General features: G+C 48.0%; 1 pseudogene; it reads right to left on the reverse strand.

Annotated features, from left to right (window-relative positions):
- Positions 1-4,643: 4,643 nt before the first annotated feature.
- LOC122695840 lies at positions 4,644-4,734 on the reverse strand (annotated as a pseudogene).
- Between the last annotated feature and the right edge of the window lie 3,160 nt (positions 4,735-7,894).

The raw sequence follows: 7,894 nt of genomic DNA on the forward strand, positions 1-7,894 counted from the left end.
GCCAGACCTGAATCCCAGCTCAGCTGTGTTTTTTTTTTTTTTTTTAATCTGGATGGCACTATAATTGGGTTGGCCAAAAAAAGTTTGTTTGGGTTTTCCCATAAGCTGGTATGGAAAACCTGAAACAAATTTTTTAGCCAACTCAATATTTCACTTTTGCTAGACTTCACTTCCCTCCTTCATGCGATTGTCATGAGGATGAAATGAAATAAGGCACAGGAAATGCTCATCCCACCATCTGGTATATATTGAGAATAATAATACTGAGAATAATGAGTGCTGCAGGTCTGGAGAAGATGGTGATCAATTCTCTCTGCCTGGAGATGAGGGCCGTGGGAAGGGTTTCACCCAGGAAGGGATCTCCAAGCACCGACTCTTCCTTTCTGAGAAAGGCCCCCAACTGGTATCTTCCCCTGTCCCAGCACACCAAGGAGTCACACCTTTGACAACTGACAAGAGCTTCCAATAAGGGAAATTCACTCTAAAGCCGTCGCGGTAACTTCTCCTGAAACCGTAGTTTCGCTGCTTTGGCTTCTCTTAGTTTCTCTACTGGGTGCTTTATGGGAGATACAGGGATGAATAATGAATGCATCTGTCTTATGACCACCATCTGTCCGTCTCTTTTGCAGGTTTTGTCTAATTTAATCTAACCCAATGATCCTTTGGAGGAGGCTCTTCTGGTTTTATAGATGGTGGGAGTGAGCTGGTTCAGGGACGTTAAATTAATCACTGAGATCATGCAGATAGCAGACAGAGCCAGATTCAGTCCCGCCGCTTGGCCCCAAGCTGATATGCATCCCACATCCTGCAGCTGCCTCATTTGCATAGAATCATCAGTCAAGAGTTGTGGTTCAGAAAGGGACCCGGTGATTCACTCAGTGCTTTTAGCTCCATCGATGGAAAAACTCTCTGACATGCAGGGCTTTTTCTAAGTTCCAACCTTTCCTGCCACTCCGTCAGGGTCAGGGGAGGAAAAGCCAAGAGGGTTTGCCTCTCCAGGGCTACAGACACGCTGGTGGGCTTGCCATTTCTGTTCTAGCACCCCATTCTGGACACATACAGGGGATTGCCGCCAAGTTCTGGGCAGTGTCCCAGTGCCTCTCTTCCCTGGAATCTGGGGAAGTGTGACAACCCCTATGGCTAGGATCCATAAGCGGGGCTCTTTCTATCGGTCATCCGGACTGGAGCGCCCTTCTGTCTTGCGCATAGGTCAGCTGCGCAGACCGTGAGCCTCAAGGAGCACCAGGCCAGGCTTCTCTACCGAGCTCAAAGCTCTCCGTAGCTCACTGTCTCCTCCTTGTGGACATTTGGCCCCAGTGGGGACAGCCAGGCAGGTAAGGACCCCTCTGGTGGCCTTAGTCTTTGGGCCCCCTTACCGCTCCAGCCCTACATCTGGGTCTCATTACTCTGACAACACTCACAGGTGGAAACATGTTCTGGGGACATTTTTGCAGAGCAGGAACAGAAGTCAGAGCTGCAGTGATCTTACCCATCAGTGGCTTAGATGGTGAAGAATCCCCCTGCAATGCAGGAGATCTGGGTTTGATCCCTGCTTCAGGAAGATCCCCAGGAGAAGGGAATGGCAACCCACTCTAGTATTCTTAAATCCCATGGACAGAGGAGCCTGGTGTGCTACAGTCCTTGGGGTCACAAAAGAGTTGGATACAACTTAGCAACAAACAACAACTTGGCTGTGAGAACTAACAAATGGTCTTATCCATAGTTAGTAGCAGGTGTGTGTTGTACATCTCTTTGTAGGAGGCATCATATTTTGAGGGTCTTTCTTTGCTGAAATCACACACCACCTGGCCACGATCCTATGCCAGCAGGCCCTCTAATGCAGCCTGCCACCTGCTTGCAGGGATCAGCAGATTCAGTTTCAGGTATTTTTCAGAAGAGGCAGAAGGTGCTCTGGGCTCCTGGGCACTCTCTCTCCTTTGTGATTTTTCTCCTCAAGGCACAAAACTGAGCATCAGAACTGGGAAGAGGAAAATTCAGTTCCTCCTTCCAAGAGCTGATGATGCGAGGATCTCAAACTATTTATTCATCTATTAACCCATTTTTTCTTTCAGTTGAACTTCAGGGTGCACAGAATTGGGATAATCAAAGCAATGTGTTCTAGTACATTCACCCATGAATGGTTCCCACCCTCTCTTCCTTCCTTCTTTTATTATAATGCAATAAGAACTTGCAAAGCCAAACCAAAGGCTAGGACCTTGACAATGATCTATATGTAATCATATTCCCTCCCCTCAACCCACCCATAATTTTGTCTCCTGCATCTGAGGTTATGATAATCCTGATTCCTGTGTCCATCACTCCTTTCTTTCCTTTTCCAGATAGTTTCGTTGCATCTATATGCATTTCTCAAAATACATTTTTTAAATTTTAGTTTCTTTTGACTCAAGATTGCATTGCTAAGATTCTTCTATATTTTGCTTGTTGCTGTGGTTCATTGTTTTGATTGCTCTGTATGTTTGGTTGAATGAAGAGACCACATTTTTTTTCATCCCTTCTATTGAAGGAAGCAATTAAAAAGCAGCAATATCACATCTGTGTAGTCAAAGCTATGGTTTTTCCAGTAGCACGTATGGGTGTGAGAGTTGGACCATAAAGAAGGGTAGGCACTGAAGAACTGATACTTTTGAATTGTGGTGTTGGAGAAGACTCTTGAGAGCCCCTTGGACTGGAAGGAGATCCAACCAGTCAACTGTAAAGGAAATGAGTCCTGAATATTCACTGGAAGGACTGAGGCTGAAGCCGAAGCTCCAGTACTTTGGCCACCTGATGTGAAGAACTGACTCACTGGAAAAGACCCTGATGCTGGGAAAGATTGAGGGCAGGAGGAGAAGCGGGTGACAGAGGATGAGATGGTTGGATGGCATCACCGACTCAATGGACATGACTTTGAGCAAACTCTGGGAGATGGTGAAGGACAGGGAAGCCTGGTATGCTGCAGTCCATGGGGTCGCAAAGAGTTGGACACGACTGAACAACTGCAACAAACTGACTTGGCTCTTGGAGGCTCAGTTTCCCTGTGGGCTCTGGTCAGCATGCCGAGCTCTGAGGCTCGTGTGTGAGAACCCCTGTGCTGGTGTCTGGCTCATCGAAGGCACTGCTGTGAGTAACCTGGGCTGTAGTGCTAGCTCCTTACACAGACTGAGTTTCAAATCCTGGATTTGGAGGGAGGGCATCTACTGATAGTTTTCATACGGACTTCAGGTGAGTTTCCTTAGAACCGGAGGGTTTGGGTGCCCTTATCAAAAATACAGATTTCCCCAGACTTTCTGAATCAGGATCTCTTGGAGGTAAGGCGTGGGAATACGCATTATTATAAAGTTCTATGATGACTCTATGGAGAAGGAAATGGCAACCCACTCCAGTATTCTTGCCTGGGAAATCCCATGGATGGAAAAGCCTGACAGGCTGCAGGTCACGGGGTTGCAAAGTGCTGGATACAACTTAGAGACTAAATAAACAATCAAAAAAAGATGACTCTAACATGAGGACGAGTTTAGGAACTACTGGTTAGGGTTGGGAAGAGAGGAATTTAGGGAGAAGAAAGGAAGAGAGGAAAGGGAAAAGGAGAGTAAAGGGTAAGTCTCCAGTTAATGGTTCAACGTGGAAAGTTTTTGATTCAGAGAGACTATGCCTTTTCACCTGATATTTCAGAAGTGGGAACAGATGGGAGGCCTTATTTCATCTACCTGCTCTAAATGCCAGGCAGGGACAGGGACAAAAATACTTCCCTCCACAGGGAGCTCGTGACACAGGGTAGGACTTGTGAGAGTCAGGTGTGTGTCAGCGGCCTGACACCTCCCGGCCACATTAGAAGTGAGGTCACAGCACTGCCTGTGGCCACCTACATCCAGGACGAGCTCTGAGGATGGGACTTTGGTCTCAGGCTCATCTCGTCTCCGGGAGGTCAATGCAGGTGTCAGAGCTGTCTTGTCCTGTCTTATCAGCGGTGGCATCGGAGTCTGCGAGGTGATCATTGGCTGTGAGACACACTAAACAAAGTCAGTCTGGAATAATTTCCCGGAGTCTGGCACTGTCTATTTCTGTTCTGTATCAAGTCATTGCATGACCTCGTTGCCAGCCCTGCAGTTTTCCCATAGCTCTGGAGAAGGGGCGATCCAGATTTCAGGGAGGAGTCCTGGGGGCAAGGGGCAGGCAACTGAATGTTGCAGCTGTCTGGAACTGATGCTTGATCCAAGCAATGACTGTGCCTGAAAACACGATCCAGACAGGACTTTGCTTCCTTCGGAGAGCTGGGGAAGAGTCTCGGTGGGAATGGAGGCAGATGGTGGTAGACACAGAAGCAGAGATTTTCTTTGTGGAAGGTCGTAAGAAAGGGGCTGGCTGAGGGGGGCTGACCTCTGTCACCTGTTATCTCCTTCTGGATAATTTACATCTTTAAAAAATTTTTTTTTCCATTTATTTTTATTGGTTGAAGGCTAATTACTTTACAATATTGTAGTGGTTTTTGCCATACATTGACATGAATCAGCCATGGATTTACATGTATTCACCATCCTGATCCCCCCTCCCACCTCCCTCCCCACCCCATCCCTCTGGGTCTTCCCAGTGCACCAGCCCCGAGCCCTTGTCTCATGCATCCAACCTGGGCTGGAGATCTGTTTAAAAACACGGAACGCTTCACGAATTTGCGCAGGGGCCATGCTAATCTCTGTACCGTTCCAATGTTAGTATATGTGCTGCCGAAGCTAGCACAATTTACATCTTTACATGGCATCCAATGGTGGGAAGGTAGTAGAAAGAGGTCAGATCTGTGCGATTTGTGATAATATATATCAGCTATTATTATTAGAAATAATTTATTACATTGCACAGCATAAGCGTTTGATGTGATGGCTGACTGCTTAATGGGAAGCTGCATGCAAAGGGTTTAGTGTCAAAGGATATCCATCCCATAAGCCCATGTTGGCTTCTTCATTGCCTCCTTCAAAGCACCCTATGCTGTGTCTTACTCTCTGGACAAATAGTGCTTAAACAAACATGCAATGACAAAGAACAGACAATAAGCACTCTTGGTCTGTGTTGAGACTCTACCCTGGACTCAGAAATTGGCTTGGGCTGAAGAGAAGGCATTTGGGGCATCTTTGCTTATCACAAATGCACCGGCTTCTGTTTTCCCTCTTATCTCAAGATGCTTTCAGGCGCATGAGAAGCAATCATCAATCAACATTTACTCACCAGATACTGCCCTGTGTCAGGCGACAGGAAGCACTTTATCAACCTCTCAATTTAGTTTCTGTTTCAGGTGGAAGCCCAACAAGAAAGGTTTTCCCTATCCACTAGTTCCTGCTTCTGCTTCTTTTTGGAAAACCAACTCTCTGTTCAAAAGTAAGGGTATTTGGGGGTCATTTTCTTGGGGAGATGGAAGGATACAAAATTAGTTTTCAAAGGAAAGTGGTCATGATGTATAAAAGGGACGATTTGTATAAAAAGATCTCAATTTCAGGAAAATAGTACATTCAGACTAAACAGGGAAGAACTGTCACCAGGAAGGACTTTCCTGGTGGCTCGGTGTAAAAAGCCCGCCTGTCAATGCAAGAGACACAGGCTCCATCCCTGCGTCAGGAAGACCCCCTGGAGAAGGAAATGGCAACTCAACTCCAGTATTCTTGCCTGGGAAGTCCCATGGACAGAGGAGCCAGGCAGACTATAGTCCATGGGGTCACAAAGAGTTGGACACGACTGAGTGACTAAACAACATTGTTACCAGACCATTAGCAGTAAGGTAATGAGATAATGGTGATTTTTATTTTCTCAGTGTTCTGCATCTTGTAAAATTCCTATAGCGAGTATATTACATTTAAATCAGAGAACAAAAGTTAAAAATTGAAAAAAAAACTAAAGAAATTTTCTTAAGCTGGATGGGGAACACACACACACATTTTATTATTCTTCTTTATCATTTTTTTTCTAGGTTTATGTACTTTGCGTGAAGTATTTAATGCAAAACCTACAAAATATTTTTGTAGGTTGCAGAACCTCTTATTTAAATAAAATTTCATCTGTAAGCTACCTTAATTGGAGCAGGAAGCTCCCTGGAGGCTGGCTCCCTCTGCCCTGCCCTCCAAGATCTAGACACCGCCCCGAGGAGGGCCAGGACCTCAGGAGGGCGCTCTGGGGTCCTCCTTCTGCAGGTGGGAACCTTCAGGCCTGGGGGGAATGGCAGAAATGGAGCTAGACTGCACTTTCAACTGCTTACTGATTCCCCCGCCCCCCACATACTGGCTCTCTTCATTCCAGTTTCCTTCTAGTTTGTCTTTCCCCCCCCCCTTAAAACTCTCAAGGCTCTAGTGCGTGAGCATGTGTGTGTTCTCAGTTATGTCCGACTGTGCGACCCCATGGACTGTAGCCCCCAGGCTCCTCTGTCCAGGGGGGTTTCCAGGCGAGAATCCTGGAGTGAGTTGCCATTTCCTCCTCCACGGGATCTTCCCAACCAGGGGTTGAACCCAGGTCCCCTGCAATGGCTGGCTGCTGGAAAACTCTGATTTTCCAGCAGGTGGCGCTACCGCTCAAGTTTGTCTTTCGTTCCCCGCAGAGCCCAGCCTGTTTCCCGAGCGCCCTCCCTCCCCGTCTCCCGGGGCTCGGGGTGCTCTCTGAAGAGTAGAGAAAGAATGGGTTTAGCCCTCAGTGAGCTGGGCGTGCCTGGGGGCCCCGGGGGACGATCGACCCTCCGTGACGTTTTCCCAGTGGCTGTTGGGCACGCTTCCTGCCGGGCTCCTGAGCGCAGCCAGTAGGGACCACATCCCTTAGGTGCCTCTGACTTTCTGACCTGCCTCTTTCACAGCGCCTCCCCGCCCTGAGTCACACGGTGGTCTCGCCTCAGTACTTCGGATTCCGCAGGAGAGAAACAGGATCCTCCAGCATCATCCTGCACAATTGTCTTCCCTCCTCGCTCAGGGGCTCAGCCGTGTCTGACGCTTTGCAACCCCATGGGCTGTATAGCCCACCAGGCTCCTCTGTCATGGGATTCTCCAGGCAAGAATACTGGAGTGTAGTTTGGTCCAGTGCAGTGCTGGCATCTGCCCTGGGAAGCCTGGACTTCTTCAGAGACTCTTGTACGTGGGTGTCTGACCAGGTCAGCCTTCACCAGGTTTCGCCAGCTGTGGCTGAGAAGGGCTGGGACCAGCCCCTTGGCTTCTGCTGGTTCCGCAGCCCCTTGCAAGATCTGGCTGTCTGTTACTCAGCGCACAGATGAGTGAGACCGCTCCCGGGTCCCTTGGTGTATGGTGCTGGATCCCATAACTCCCACAGAGGCAGCTTTGCTTGTGGACGCTGACTTTTAGCTCTTAAAAGGGGGGTTAAAAAGGAGGGATGTGTTTTGCCATTGTGATGCTTGCTCCTTGGAAGAAAAGCTATGACCAACCTAGACAGCATATTAAAAAGCAGAGACATTATTTTGCCAACAAAGGTCTGTCTAGTCAAAGCTATGGGTTTTCCAGTAGTCATGTATGGAAGTGAGAGTTGGACTATAAAAAAAGCTGAGGGCTGAAGAATTGATGCTTTTGAACTGTGGTGTTGGAGAAGACTCTTGAGAGTCCCTTGGACTGCAGGGAGATCCAACCAGTCCATCCTGAAGGAGATCAGTCCTGGGTGTTCATTGGAAGGACTGATGCTGAAGCTGAAACTCCAATATATTGTTTTGGCCACCTGATGTGAAGAACTGACTCACTGGAAAAGACCCTGATGCTGGGAAAGATTGAAGGCAGAAGGAGAAGGGGACGACAGAGGATGAGATGGTTGGATGGCATCACCGACTCAATGGACTTGAGTTTGAGCAAGCTCTGGGAATTGGTGATGGACAGGGAGGCCTGGTGTGCTGCAGTCCATGGGATCGCAAAGAGTCAGACACGACTGA

This window comes from Cervus elaphus, chromosome 5 (genome assembly GCF_910594005.1).
Source record: "Cervus elaphus chromosome 5, mCerEla1.1, whole genome shotgun sequence".
Classification (NCBI taxonomy): Eukaryota; Metazoa; Chordata; class Mammalia; order Artiodactyla; family Cervidae; genus Cervus; species Cervus elaphus.